Raw genomic sequence first — 15,916 nt, 5'->3', positions numbered from 1 at the left:
GTGCTCAAATCATTTTCATTTAATCCTAATAGCAATTCTCTGCGGTAGGTACCATTACATCCTCGGAATTTCAAAGGAGGAAGCTGAATAACTTGTCAAGGTCACAAAGTAGATGTTGGAACTTTGAACAGAGGACAGAACTGATTCTTAAAACCAATGTGTTTAATTAACCCCAGTGATAGATCGATCTGGAATCATTTGAGGCATTGGATGCCTCTGGCTCTAGATACACATGGGTTCCATTCCTGACTTGAGCCCTTCACTAGGGGCCCGAATTCGGACACCTTACTGGCCTCTCCCAATTCTATGATCCTAGTACCTTTAAAAGAGAAATGACAACATGGCAAACTGACAAAAAGTGTGTGTTTAAAATATGTACATTTTGGAAGCAGGCATAGTGACTCTCACCTTTAATTTCAGCTCTCAGGAAGGAGAGGCAGATAGATCTTTGTGAGTTCAAGGCCAGCCTGATATACAGAGTGAGTTCCAAACCAGTGAGGGATACACAGTGAGACTCTACCCCAAACGAACAAATACATTTGGACTGGAAAAATTACTCAGTGGTGTTAAGACACCTGCTACAAAGTCTGATGACTTAAGTCATGTGCCCTTAGTTCCCACACACAAAATTTTTGTTTCGTTTTAGACAACTTCTCATACCCTTGGCTGGCCTGGAGCTTACCATGTAGACCAGACTGGCCTCGAACTTACAGAGATATGCCCGCTTCTGCCTCCTGAGTACTGGAATTGAAAGGTGTACTGGTCAGTAAATATTGTTTTAATTTAAAATTATATGTACATTTAACCAAAAATACTCTTTTTTTTTTTTGAGGCAGAGTTTTCAGGCTGCCTTTGAACTCTCAGAGATCCACCTGCTTTTGCCTCCCAAGTGCTGGGATTAAAGGCATGTGCCACCACCACCTGGTCAGAAATACTGTCTTGGCATCAGAAGTTTAGACAGGTGTGGTGTACACCTATGATCTCAGCTCTTGGAAGGCTGAAGTAGGAGGATTCTGAAATTGAGGCCAGCTTGGGCTACATAGCAACAAACTATCTGAAAACAAAAACTAAAAGGTTTAACTTAAGTGTGTATGAAGCTCAGAACCAACACCCCCTCCCCCCAATCTATTTCGCCCTCCTAAATCCCCTTCTTGAATAGGGGCAAGAACTGTATAGATCATACATACATCTAAGAGCAATAGGAGAAAGAGGAAGAAAAGGGGATGAACAGGGCCAGTGAGACGGCTCACGGGCTGAAAGTGCTTATGCACGCCTGAAGATCCCTGTAACCCGCATAGAGGTGGAAGGAGAAAAACTAGCTCCCAAAGTTGTTCCCTGACCTCCACACACTTGAAATGGTATGTACTCCCACATACATGCATGCATGCACGCATGCATAATGCATATATAAGTGAAAGACCATTTCCTTACCTAAGCTGGAATGATAATTCACGAGGTTGCAATGAGAAATAAAAACAAGGACCTTTTCGAAGTCATTTTCTAAGATGATTATAGAAAATGAATACGTGACTTAGCAGTCCATACCCTAAGAAACTGCTTGTCTTGAATGCATACGTAGATGCATGCACTTGTAAGTCCAGTCACAAAATAAAAACATTACCCATTGCGTGTTTGTCTAGATACTGAAGGAAATGTATTCAGCTCTTCCTATGTACCAAGCACTATGGTTTTTTTTTTTTCTTCAAGTTCCACAACTGTGATAGAACAGTGGCTTCCAGGTTTCTTTTCCCTCACTGATACTGTTCTGTGCCCAGGCCACCATGTCTTGTCCAGAGCTGGCCCACATCTAGCACATATTTAGTAAGTGCCTTGGATGATGAGAATTGTCATTTCCTGAGCTAAGATGGAGGGGCAAAACAGTGAAGATGGGAATTCGGCCAATGTGAGGGAGTAGTTTCTGAAGAAGACGACTTGGACACAGGGCTGGACGAAGAGGCTAAATCAGAGTCGAAAGTGCAGACCTTGCTGCAGTCCAATGCAGTCCTGGGCTGTGCCCCCACTGGCAAGATGGACTTTAATGGGAGAACCATTGGATTGCATTTTAGCAATATGTTGTAGAGCACGGACTCGAGTAAGCAAGACCGAGAGACGGGGCAGAAAGAGGGCCAGCACAGTGACTCAGTAAGAGCACTTGCTGCAGAGACCTGTGACCTGAGTCCCATCCCTGGGATCTCCAGAAGGGTGGGAGGAGAGAGACGCTGCAAAACTGTTCTCTGACCCCCCACATGACTCTGTGGCATGCATACACATATGCATATGCATCACACGCACACAAAACAATGATAAGAACTTGATAATTTATATTCTTTTAAAGAGGACAGGAACTGGAGAGATGGTTCAGCAGTTAAGAGTGTGGATTGCGCTTGTGGAGGGACCTAAATTTGGTTCCTAGCACCCATGTCTGATGACTCACAGCTGCCTGTAACTCCAGCTCCAGGAGTATCTGGCTTCCATGAACACATGCATTCATATGCACATACCCACACAGAGATATACATACATGCACATAATTCTTAAAATATATAAATAAATAATTTATTTATTTGGTTATTTGGTTTTTCGAGACAGGGTTTCTCTGTAGCTTTGGGGCCTGTCCCAGAACTAGCTCTTGTAGACCAGGCTGGCCTCGAGCTCACAGAGATCCACCTGCCTCTGCCTCCAGAGTGCTGGGATTAAAGGCACGCGCCACCACCACCCAGCCCAATATACCATTCTTATGAAAGGAATATTGATCGTGAGGATAGAAAGAGGACAGATGAATATGATCCAATAGAGTATTGGTCTCCCAGGACTACCACTGGAATGCCTGTGTTCCTCTAAAACACACATAGAAACAATCCTTCATCAATAGCAAGGGATAGGGGCCTCTTAGAATATGATTAGGCTCGGAGGACTGTGCTCTTATGGATGGCACTGATGCCTTTGAAAGGTTTGAAACCTCTGCATACTTTGCCCTCCTACCTTCAACCCTGTAAAGACTTGGCAACAAGAAACCATCTCAGAATCCCAGAGCAGGACCTTATCAGACAGCTCGAGGACTTCCAACCTCCAAAACTATTAGAAATAAATTTCTTAGTCTCGGGCATTTTTCTATAGTAGCTGGAAGGACTGACATCGGGTGTATATTTCTACTTAATATTGCATTTCCTCTTCAGTGAGCACTATAATCCTAATTGTTAGGGCGTGGGTTGCTTACTTGCTTGTTTGTTTTGAGACAGAGTCTCACTATGTAGCACAGCCTAGCCTGAAAAATCACTATATAAACCAGGCTGGCCTCAAACTCACAGAGATCCACCTGCCGCTGCTTCCCAAATGCTGGGTGCAAGTAATTATCTTTGAATGTCTTTCTCTCCCCTGTTGGTTTCTTTCTCCTTGCAATTCTTTGTGTGTCTGGCACAGAATTGATAATAAATATTTATGGGAAAAAATCTGACTAAATGAAAAGGGTAGGAAGGTGGCCCTGAGACTTGGGGTGCTGGTGATGGCAAGTGAGAGCAGGACAGGATTTGGGGGTTTGGAGGCTTTGAGTTTCAGACCTTAAACTCTAGTCTAGGGGTAAAAGGGAGGAAAGACTTGTGGTGGATCAGTTTACAAAGAGGAATTGCCCTCACTCTTTGCATACATTATCACCTCTTTTAGTCCTTTTTTTTTTTTTTTTTTTTTTGGTGGGGATGGGGGCTGAGTTTCAGCACAGTCTAGAGCTGCAGAAACTCGCTTTGTCTGGAGAGGGCTGGGTACCCAAGTCTCCTCCTTATCTCTCAGGGTTTCAGACCCAGAATTCTGACAGTTCATCTAGAGCACTTCCCAGCCTGGCTTACGGGACAGTGTGGATCCCTGCAGCCTGGCTCAGAGGACTGGGTGCATCTGTGATCTGTGTAGCCTGGCACAGCGCCTGCATGCATCCAGGCAGATCCCGTATCCTCTGCTAGGGGGGGCTGACGGCAGACAACAGTCTTCAGGAGACTGTCGTCCTTCTCCCCTTCCTAAGGTAGGGGCCCCAGGCTGCAGTGTGAGAAAGGGCACCCTGGGCCACACTTAGGAGTTGCCAACAGAAATAGCAAGGATGAAATGTGATGATTAAAATCTGACTTCGGGGTCACCCGGACCTGAAAATGAATCCCGAATCTGCAACTTACTGTGTGATCTTGGGATTATCCTCACTTAACCTCCAAGAAGGAAATTCATACCCAAACTGAAATGGTTGATAAAAATTAAGAAAGAAAATTTATACAGTTTATAAAAACAGTTGGTTCTTAGGAAACAATGAATGCTAACAGCTAGTACTCAGAACAAAGAACCCATTGTCTGAGTCCCTGGTGAAGGCCACCAGAGAGCAAAATAGGATCTGAAGTGTCAACACGCGGGCTGGTGCCTCCAGAACCGCCACTGCTGTCTCACCAGAAAGATTTTCTACTGCCCTTGTTTGCTTTCATGGTTATCTTTTGGTCAGGGTCAGGGACTGTGCTCTTGGCTGCAAGTGAGACCAAAGCAAATCAGCTAGGAATCTGAAATGTTTTGCCCACAAATAACAGAAAACCTGGCTGCAATGACATTTAAGAATGTTTTAATGGCTCGACTTCAAAGCCAGTATCTTCTGACCCCTCCCCCTTGTCACTTTTTTTTCTTTTCTTTCTTTTTTCTTTCTTTTTTTTTGGGGGGGGGGAAGCCGTGGTCTCATGCTGTAGCCTTAGCTGACCTGGAATTCAGCCACCTGCCTCTGCTTCCTGAGTCCTGGGATTAAAGGCGTGTGTGCCCCTGCCTCAGTTGCAAATAAACTGCGGCGGATGAAGCTGTCTTATCATATTTAAGGAAAGAGGAAAGGGAAGAAGAGGCAATGTCTGAAATCGGAAAGCTGAAGTTTTCTCAAGAACCCACAAGGCATACCCTGTTTCCGGTCTCATAGCCAGATATCTTGGTGAGCTGAGTTCAGCTTCCCTGTCTCTCAGAGGGACCTTTCTGAGTTTCCTTTCACAATGTTTTCTCCCCAAAGGCCCTGAGCCCACTTGCCCATAGCTATGACCTCTCATTCGCTATGGCAACAATGAAACACCATGAGCAAAAAACAAGGTGGAGAGGAAAGGGTCTCTTCTCCTTACATTTCCACATCGCAGTTCATCATCTAAGGAAGTCAGAACAAGATCTCCTGAGTAAATTGGGACCATGGAGACCATGGGAGAGGGTTGAAGAGGAGGGGAGAGAAAGGGAGGGGAGCAGAAAAAAAGGTAGAGCTCAATTTAAAAAAAAAAAAAAGAAAAAAAGACCCCCACCTTCATGCTCTGCTGACTATGGACTTTAAAGTTAGCCACTCCGATATGCCATGCCTGCTGTATGGAACCGAGGAAGGCGAAAGAAGGGAGGAGAGAGTTAGGTTCCGTGTTCAAATATTAAGTAGCATATTAAGAAACCTTCCTCAGTCAATAGCTTTTCAGCGCCCATGTCTCCTGTCCATTCTATACTCTCTTTGTCTTTATTCAACAATGGAAACAGAAAGAAGGCATGGAATAGGCATACCACGTGCTAAAAGCCCCAGTCCTGCCATAGCACACATCCCGGTGGTTCTATCAAATCCAGTAGAGTGCATTCTACATCGCTTCAGGTTGATGAATCGCTGAGTTTTTCATATGTGGACCACATCAATCTTCATCCATACATCCCCCTCTGCTGTCTCTCCATCCCTCCTTTGTGTGTGTGTGTGTGTGTATGTGTGTGTGTGTGTGTTTCTCTGACCTACTCTGGGTCCTAAATTCAATCCTCAGTGTTGTGTGGGGGCAGGGCACAGTTGATTGGTTCGTTAGGGAAAGGAACTAACACATAATTACCCTTTTGGACTACCATTTTATTGGGGGAAAGGGCCTGGATCATGGTCTGATGATGGATGCTGAGATGAAACAGCATTAAAAAGAAAAGTACAACAATGTATGGACAACAGAGTAACAGGACCATAAAGGGAAGGAGAGGATCCCCTTTAAAAACCTGGAGCTTTAGTAAGCCAGACAGCTGAAAGGAAGTAAAAGAGACAGCCTTCATGACTGAATGATGGGAAGTCCCAGAGAAGGAACCCTTCAGAGAAATCCCCAGGATGAAGGAAACATTTGACTTTTATATCTATTCTGGGGGTAGCAGGACATTTCAGAGCAGTGAGAGCCTATGTGACAAGCAGAATGGAGGTGTCCTCAATGGGTAGGACCCTGGATTAGGAGCTGTAAATCACAGACTTGGGGCTGGGGAGATGGTCAAGCAGTTAAGAGCACATGCTACTCTTCCAGAGGACCCCAGTTCAATTCCCAGCACCCAGGTGGCTTTAACCCCTGGAAAAAGGGATCTGACACCTGTAGTCTCTGCTGACACTTGTCCTTGTGCCCACACCACACAGATACACGCGTATGCATGTACACACACACTCAGTGGAAAAGAAATTAAACCAGCAAACACCACAGCACAGATGAGCTTCTTAGCGCTCTGCCCCAAAGAAAGACCTGCAGGAGAGATCTGGCCTAACAGAGCAATCAGCACCTTACGGGGGCAGGCCTATGATCTAACACCCAGTTAGAACAGAGGGGGGTAGCAAGGAGGCGGGAGGAACAGATTTCCCTAGAGACCTTCAGAAGGAGCACAATGGCAGCTGTGGCTTGGATACAACAGTAACAAAGATAATGACAGTGGTCAAATTTGCTAACAAGCCTTCCAAGTCTTTAAAAAGAAAGGGCAGCATCAGTTTTAGCTGCTGTCCCAAATACACAGCGCAGCCTGGAGTAACACACTGACTTGTTTCGCCTCCTTCATCAGCCACTTCGTTTTATGAGCATTATACCTGAATTTTGTCTGTGCACCACAGGTGTGTCTGGGACCTGTGGAGGCCAGAAGAGGACATGGACTCCTTTGGACCTGGAGTTACAGGTAAAGTTCTCTTCTGGAGTGCGCTGCCCTATTTCAGCATCAGCAACTTCTGTTTTCCCAATCATCGTTAAAGTTGGAGAAGCGCTGTCACAACTGAATCTCCTGGTCGCAGGAACTCACTCCTGTCCGTTGCTGACTGTAATCCAGCTGTTTTGTGGATGCTGGGACCTGGGTCTTCTGCAAGAGCAGGAAGTGCCCTTAACCCCTGAGCCACCTCTCCAGCCCAAATCAACTGTTTCTTTCCTTTTTCAGAGTTCCCTACTAGATATAAGTGTTGTTGTTGTTGGGGGACAGTGTTTTGTCCCGAGTACTGGGGTTAAAGGTGTGTACCACCACCACCCAGCTTTTTTTTTTCACAAAAACTATTTTTTTAATTTATTTATTTAGATTTTTTGAGATGGGGTTTCTCTGTGCATCCCTGATTGACCTGGAACTCGCTCTGTAGACCAGGCTGGCCTTGAATTCACTTAGATTCTTCTGCCTCTGACTCCCAATTGCTGGGATTAAAGGTGTGGGCCGCCATCGCCTGGCTAGGATTCATTCTTTTTCTTTTCTTTTGGTTTTTCGAGACATGGTTTCTCTGTGTATCTCTGACTGTCCTAGAACTCAGTCTGTAGACCAGGCTGGCCTCGAGCTCACATAGATCCACTTCTGCCTCCCCAGTGCTGGGATTAAAGGCACACCACCACCTCCCGGCTAGGATTCATTTTTAAAGGTCTCCTCTTAGGTCCTTTACTTCTTGCTCTTTCCAGTAATGGTGCAACCTTTATATATATAGATAGATAGATTGTTATCTTTATCTCAGCTTCTCTCTGGAGTGTCTGGTTTACTTAGGTAGAGTTGCTGGGAATGACGTTAGCGAGCACACACTTAAATCGCCACAAGATGGCAGCCTTGCCAGTTCTGGCTTCAAGGAGTCCTGTAACCAGCTCCTTCAATATTAAAGAAGCTTCTAAGTCTTAACTCTTAAGACTTCTTGAGATCCTGTTCAATCCTGAGTCTTTCAATATATTAGAAGCTTTTTTTTTTTAATTTTGCAAAATTTTGCAAAAGGTTAATCCCCTTTCCAGACAATGAAACTAAAGTTGACCTGAGTCAAATTAGTCAGGGTTTAAAACCGAAACCAGAGTTTTCTGATCCAAAGATGGATGGCAATCTCCCACTAAGGAATTAGATTTCATTCAGTAGTGGTGTTATTTAAGCTTTTCTTTTAAATTACACTAGGGGAAATTAATTCTGGCCAATCTGACAGAGCAATGTAACCAGACTAACAAGAATGATGATCAAATAAAGACCCACTTGTGGGGTTGGAGAGGTGGTTCAGGGCTTGAGGGCCCGAGTGCCACCACCCCGAATCTCTGTGAAACATTCACAGAGCTGCTCAGCTTGATCTTGAGCTCACTCCTTAGCCAAGGCTTCAATCTGCAGTCCTCCTGCCTCAGCCTGGGTTTAAAGGCTTGTGCTACCATTGCCCAGTTGATTTTGGACTATCTTGCAAGGAAGATCATAAATCTAAAATGATGTATCTTTACTTTTGTTTGTTTTGTTTGTTTGTTTTTTGAGACAGGGTTTCTCTGAAGCTTTGTAGCCTGTCCTGGAACTAGCTCTTGTAGACCAGGCTGGCCTCGAACTCACAGAGATCTGCTTGCCTTTGCCTCTCAAGTGCTGGGATTAAAGGTGTGCGCCACCACCACCCGGCTGTATCTTTACTTTTTAAATGAAATGTTTGTATAGAATCCCAAAATATAAATGGGATCATTTTCATGGAATGGGAAATGAATGGACATTAGTCTCTTGGGCCTCATGGTTATTCCTTTCCCTCCCCCACCGTGTGTGTGTGTGTGTGTGTGTGTGTGTGTGTGTGTGTGTGTGTCTTTAGTCCTGATGGCAGTTTAGTCCCTGGCTCTATCTCTATTCTCTTTTCTAAAGCCATACCATGGGGAAGGGAGACAACAAACACAAGGGGACCAGGAAAGGAAGTCAATACAGAAAGAAGTCAGGGGCAAGAGATGGCGATGGCTTAGCCCGTGACACAGCAGTAGGAGTGAAAAGAAACAAAGGGTTGAGGACACGGAAGAGTGGGCTGGCCGGGACTGTGACTGACGTGTGGCATGGGTGTGAGAAGACTGAGGCACCGCTTATCACTAGTGCTGGATGGGTGACACTTTCCTAGGCACACTGGGTCCCCGGCAGGGAGAGTAAGTGATGCGCATTATGAATATCTCATCTGAGGTGTCTGTGAGGTTTTCTGAAGGTGTGAGTGGGGCCTGGAGCTCAGAAGGCATCTGGCCAGCAGGTATGGGGTGAGGAGCTCTGAGCTTGAAAGAGTGGGGTAAGAAAGGCTCGTCAACAAGATGTTAGAAGACAAGATGGAGCCGGGCAGTGGTGACGCATGCCTTTAATCCCAGCACTCGGGAGGAAGAGGCAGGCAGATCTCTGTGAGTTCGAGACCAGCCTGGTCTACAAGAGCTAGTTCCAGGACAGGCTCTTGTCTATCTGTGCAGGCATTGCCTGCATTTTGCAGACCTTTGTGTTACATTCGTAATTAGGACTGTCCATGCTTTTCAACGTTAGAGGCTCATAATTCATAATCAGTTGTTTCTCTTGTTCTAGCAATAACTTTTTTGGGCAGTGCAGGATGTCAAACTGCATGCATGCTTGCGCAGAGCGCTGCTACTGACTGCATCCCCAAACCCTTAGACATTCCTTCTTCCTTAACAGTTTGGTGGAAAACGAAGCCGGATGGTGTTACCAAAGTCTGCAAGCACTGGAATCACCTTGCTATCATCTCTGGTGTTCTTTATCAACACACAGTTCACACACTATCAAATCCACCCTCCCAAGTACATAATATGTACCTTTACATAAGGTTGTGCAACCTCTGTCACTCTCAAATTCCAGGAAAATGTTATTACCCCCAAGAGAAGCGGCAGGCTCATTAGCAGCCGTTCTCCGGTCCCTTCCGCTGGCACTCGGCAAGCTCCGCATCCCGCTCCACACTTCAAGGAGTGTACGTGGCCTTTGTTTCCACAATGCCTTCAGACTTCATCCATGTGTAGCATCTGTCACTTCACTCATTTAGGGGCTCCATATTTCATTTAGGGTTGCTTACGTTTCTATACATCCATCAGCTAATGGACATTAGGCTGTTCGTGCCCCCGCCCCCCTTTTTGGCTACACACCATGAAGGGACCATTCACACCACAGTCTGCACCAGCAACACTTCCTAGAGGCTTTCACGGTGCATGTAATTATTATTCCTGTGTATGTGTGCAGAATCTGCGCTTTTGCCACCGTGCATGCGTGGAGACCAGAGGACCAGTTTCAAAAGAGTTGAGTTTCTGCTCCCATCGCAGCCTAGTTCCAGGGATCAAACTCCGGCCCTCGGGACTCCAGGGCAAACGCTTTTACCTGAGTCCTTTTGTCTGCCTGTAGCACCCAACACACACAGGCACTCCTTAGGGAGTCGCTCTCAGTACAGGGCCTCAGAAAGTTCTGGCATCTTCCCAGAGCGCCTTTCTAACTTTCCACACTGTGGAGGTATGCCTGGGGAGAAGATTGCCATGCGCATATATTAGAGAAGCTCGATCATTATAATTCTTCTCACTCGCGTGTCCCCTTTGCTGTGGTATTCTCCCAGCCGCGCTAATGCCAAAGAAGCAACTGGGAACTAAAGCTTTCTGGCTACAAGCAACAGCAACCAGCTCTGACAAACCGAAGACGGAACAGCCAGCCAAGTGCGGCTCCGGCCCTCTAGTCCCATCATTCGGGAGGCTGGGAAAGAAGACCGACCTTAGTTTAAGACTGGCCTGGGCTACCTAGCAAGACCTTTTGTCAAAAACTAAAATATTTGTTGAAAGAAAAATGTGAGCAACTCATAGACTCAAAACAATCTGGGGAAAATGTCAGAAGGGCAGGGGAGTATTCTATTAAAATATTCAGGGATGTCGGTAGTTCCCAATGCACAGATCACAGACAAATCCCTCCATAATGCTACCTACCCTGGAGTTAATCAGTTCCAAGTGTTCTTACCCTCTTGTCTCCCACTAATTTTTTGCCCAAGAGGGAAAACTTGCAATTGGCCAGGTTGTGATGGGATAGCATCCTTTGACCAGGGGGCTTTGAACTGTGACTGACAGCCCCACCAAGTGTGCAGTGGGGGAAGGGCTTCTCCAAAAGACAGCGATAGAGGCTGATAGAGGAAAACAACAGATGTCCCCTGCATTCCAACCTCGGGTTGCCAAGCAACATCTTCCCACGTTTTAAAATACCATATACGATTTTTAAATGCTTCTGCCTCACATAATATGATTATTTCAAAGGCAAACAAAAGACACACTCAGCTCCTTCCAAAAAGACACAACCCATGCCCAGGAACGGCAGCCATTCCTCCCCACACACCCCAGGGTCAGTCAGGATCCTCCTCCATAGTAACTTGTGGGCAGATGACAGATTTAACCAATACCAGCCCACAACACACGCAATTCTAGGGCAAGAGAAGGATAATTACCTAGTTGGGAGGCATGGGGGTGGGGCGGTGGGAAGGGTTTGAGACAAGGTTTCTTTGTGTAGCCCTGGCTAACCTGGAACTTACTCTGTAGATTAGGCTGGCCTCAAACTCAGAGATTCATCTGGGATTAAAGGCAAGTTCGCCACCACCATCTGGTTTATTCCCTTTTAAATATATCTAACTTTATGCATAGTATTATATACATTTTAACCAAAAGCACACAAATAAAAGAAGTCATGATACATAGTAAAAGAAGCTCTATGCTTCCCGTTTACAATTTGTTTTTTGTTTTGTTTAATTTTTGTTTTGTTTTGTTTGGGAGGGAGGTGTCTTTTTGGGATGACCTGGAACTCAGTATGTAGACTAGACTGGTCTTGAACTCACAGAGATCCTCCTGCCTCTGCCTCCAGATTGTTGGAATTAGAAGAGTGTGCCATCACACCTGGCTTTATTTATGTTTTCGTTGTTTTATAAATTATATAATGTGGGAAGGGAGAAAAAAAGGGTGCACATGAGTGCAGTGCTTCTGTAGGCCAGAAGAGGGCAGCAGATCCTTTGGAACTGAAGTTAGGAACCATTGCAAGCGCCCTCGCATCCCACACCCGGTATGTGGCTGCTGGGAATCTTACTCAGGTCCTCTGGAAGAGCAAAAAGCACTCTTGACTGCTGAGACATCTCTCCAGCACCTCCTTCTGGCATTTGTAATTCTGTTCTCCAATTCCCAATCCATACTGTCTGGCCATTGACTGGCCAGCACCTCACTTGATTTAGTGCTTTGCCAGGTGGTTTGTGGAACTCAGCCATCTCCTGATATTTACACCCTTATGAAGCATTCTCCCGCCTGAAGTATACCCTAGAATAGTTCCAAATGTTGGAATAGCATTGCTGGGTCTTCTCTCACACCCAGCCTGGAGTTCAGCTCTGCATTCCCTCTGGACCCTGGAGTCTTCTGCATTACAAATCACGTCTGTCTGTCTGTCTGTCTGTCTGTCTGTCTGTCTCTCTCTCTCTCTCTCTTTGAATGCCCAAAATCAAATCTTTATTTTTTATAACTGTATAAATGTGATCCAAATGTGTCCACCACTAGTTATCTCGTTTTAGCCAGTGTGGAACACGGAGTTTTTCAACTTGTCTAATCTACGGGATTACTGAAGTTGGAAGACCCGAGTGTTTACTTTTCTACCTTCCAACTGGAAAGGAAGTTCCAGAAAAGCAGAAGCTCACAGCTGTGTCCAGGTGGCCTAGCACTGTGCCTGGTGCACAGAAGGGGTTCACTAAAGGTTAGAGAATGAATAAGTGAAACCAAGGTAGAAGAAATGACGTAACCGGGCTGGGTTTGTCTCTCGTTGGAGAAGAGAAGCACATTTTCGCTCACGAAGGAGACCATTATGTTAATTAGCTAATTAAGTAACGGGAAGGCACACAGAAGACTGCTGTCCCCAGGACAGGGTTCTCTGTCAGACCCGCTGGTATTTATCCTTGAGACTTGCCTTTCTGTTGTGGGAGTACAACCCCTCATGCTACACCTCATGCTACACCTTTCAAATATCATCGTTTAAATTACAAATCAAGTAATCCTGAGTTTACTTCTTATACTTGTTGTTTTGTTTTGTTTGTTTGTTTAAGACTGAGAGAGCTTCCAGGGGAAGTGGAATTTGGCTGTGCTGACTTAGTTATAATACTGACTGGCCGTGAATGTCTGCATGCTAGGGTAAAAGGAACAGAATTTACCTGCACACATATGCTCTTTGCATTGGTAATTATAGAGCCCACTCCTGGACTGACCTGAAAATTCAAATTGTTTAGAGTCACATCCCACAGACTAGGGCATTTGAGCTGGTCAGTTTTGTGATCAAAAGAAATTCCTGAGTCTGGAGAGATGACTCAGGGTTAGGAGTGCCTGTTGAATAGAAGTTCAGTCCCCAGAACTCATAAAGAGTCTCTGCCACTCCAGTTGTAGGGGGTCAGATACTTCTGGCCTCCACAGGCACCTGCACAGACATGCAATACCCACACACAGACACACATGCACATATCCACACACAGACACACACGCACATACCCACACACAGACACACATGCACATATCCACACACAGACACACACGCACATACCCACACACAGATACACATACCCACACACAGACACACATGCACATACCCACACACAGACACACATGCACACACCCACACACAGACACACATGCACATATCCACACACAGACACACACGCACATACCCACACACAGATACACATACCCACACACAGACACACATGCACATACCCACACACAGACACACACGCACACACCCACACACATGCACATATCCACACACAAATACACATACCCACACACAGACACACATGCACACACCCACACACAGACACACATATCCACACACAGACACACACGCACATACCCACACACAGACACACATGCACATACTCAGACACACATGCACATCCCACATGCAGACCCATATGCACATACCCACACTTGCACACATTATTGAGAAATAAAATCTTTTTTTAAAAAGAAAAGGAAAAGGTTTGGATTTTGGTGTTAGTGTTTTGTAAAGCTGGAAGCAATGATGTAGCCTACAATCCTAACACTGAGAAGTCTGGGGCAGGGTGATGGTAATTTGAAGGCCAACCAAAGCTACACTGGGAATGAGATCTCTCATTTTGGGGGAGTGGAGGAGAGGAGGTTGAATTGACATTTTTCTTTTATATGTGTGTGTGTGTGTGTGTGTGTGTGTTTTAAAAAAAAGATTTACTTATTATGCATATGGTGTTCTGTCTGCATGTATCCCTGCAGGCCAGAAGAGGACACCAGATCTCATTACAGATGGCTGTGAGTCACCATGTGGTTGCTGGGAATTGAACTCAGGACCTCTGGAAGAGCAGTCAGTGCTCTTAACCTCTGAGCCATCTCTCCAGCCCCCAAGATCTCTCATTTTTTAAAAGATATTTATATATCTGGGGACTCTGAAGAGACAACTCAGCAAGTAAAAGCATTTGCTGGTCTTGCAGAGGATCAGAGTTCAGTGCCCAGCTCCCACATGGTAGGTCCCATTCCAAAAGACCGATTGTTCCCGTGTGGAAAATGGAAACAAAATGCACTGTCTTTTCTATCAAATGGCTAAATAAAATAAAACTCCATTTTAAAAATGTAGAGAGGACACTTGGCAAAAACCCCAATGTCTCCAGGGAAAGCACTTCTGGAGACTAAAATATGTGCTTAAGGCTGTGTCCTGTTCTCAAAAGTTTCCGGGGTGTATCAGCTTATCGCCGTTGAGTTAGTCCGCTGGCTGAGTGGCTGAGCACTCCCTCCTCAGAGTGAGGCTCAGAATGCTTTGCATTAGGAATAAAAGAGATTGCTTCATTTTTGTGTGTATGAGCATTTGCCAGCTTGTCTGCTCACCACATGCTTGTCCCACTGTGGCCAGAAGAGGGCAGCAGATCTCCCAGAAGTAGTCAAGAAGGTTGTGAGTTACTGTGTGGGTGCTGGGAACTGAACCTGGGTCCTCTGTTCTCGGAACAGCTGAGCCAGCTCGCTAGCCCCAACTGCTCTCTCCATAAACAAATAGGGCTGGGGATGTTGCTCAGTGGTAGGGCGTTTCCCAGACTACACAAGGCCCTGCTGTACGATATTAGCACACCAGAACTTCCTGTCTGTCATTCACTACCCACTGGCCAACTTCCTCTATCCCCACTTCTTCAAAAGAGAGCTCTTGTCTTTTTCCAAACGTGTGCTTGGCTGTGCTTCACCTTTTCTAGAATTTACTTTAGAAACATCCTTGAGCGCTTTTTCCTCTTGTGTCCCTCAACCTCCACCCTGCACCTCATTAATCATCTGTCCTGTGGGCTCTTCCTTCCAAAGGTACCCAGAATCTAACTGTCTCCCAGAAGTCCTCAGGACCAAGACTCTCTCGCCTCCACTACCCCAACCCACCCATCTGTGTTCGTTCCTTTCCCACCAGGAGCTCTTCAAACCACAGCCAAGATCAGATCACATTAGGTCCACCCATAGGCCAGTTTGAAAGGTAGCAGGTACACATAGCTCCGCCACTCCTGGCCACAGTACAGAAGCCAGGAGGCTGTCCCATTAATGATCTAGCTATCTATTTATTAGCTGCCGCAGTGAAACCAAGGTCTCATATATGCTAAGTATAAAATACTTTCTCTACCACTGAGCCATACTCCCAGGCCCCATGAAATGAAATTTAAAAAAAGATCGGGCGGGGCAACGTTGTTGCTATAGGAAGTTATAAATAGCCAAGCTTGGCTCTTCTCCACGCTGCATTGTACACTGTGAACAACTTCTGAGCAATCAGTGTGAGAACGCTTGGAAAACAGTCATAATAACCCGGATGTTTTCCAGATAGGTTCCTGCCATGTCCAGTTGCTCCTCTCGTTTCAAAGTCGGCCTTTGATGGACTAAAGTGGCTGGATTCTGTGACCCGGCTGCTCTGATGTTATGCCATC

This window comes from Myodes glareolus, chromosome 3 (genome assembly GCF_982192425.1).
Source record: "Myodes glareolus chromosome 3, mMyoGla1.1, whole genome shotgun sequence".
In the NCBI taxonomy this organism is placed as follows: Eukaryota; Metazoa; Chordata; class Mammalia; order Rodentia; family Cricetidae; genus Myodes; species Myodes glareolus.
The sequence above is the reverse complement of the archived record's forward strand: the minus strand, read 5'-3'. Positions refer to the sequence as shown.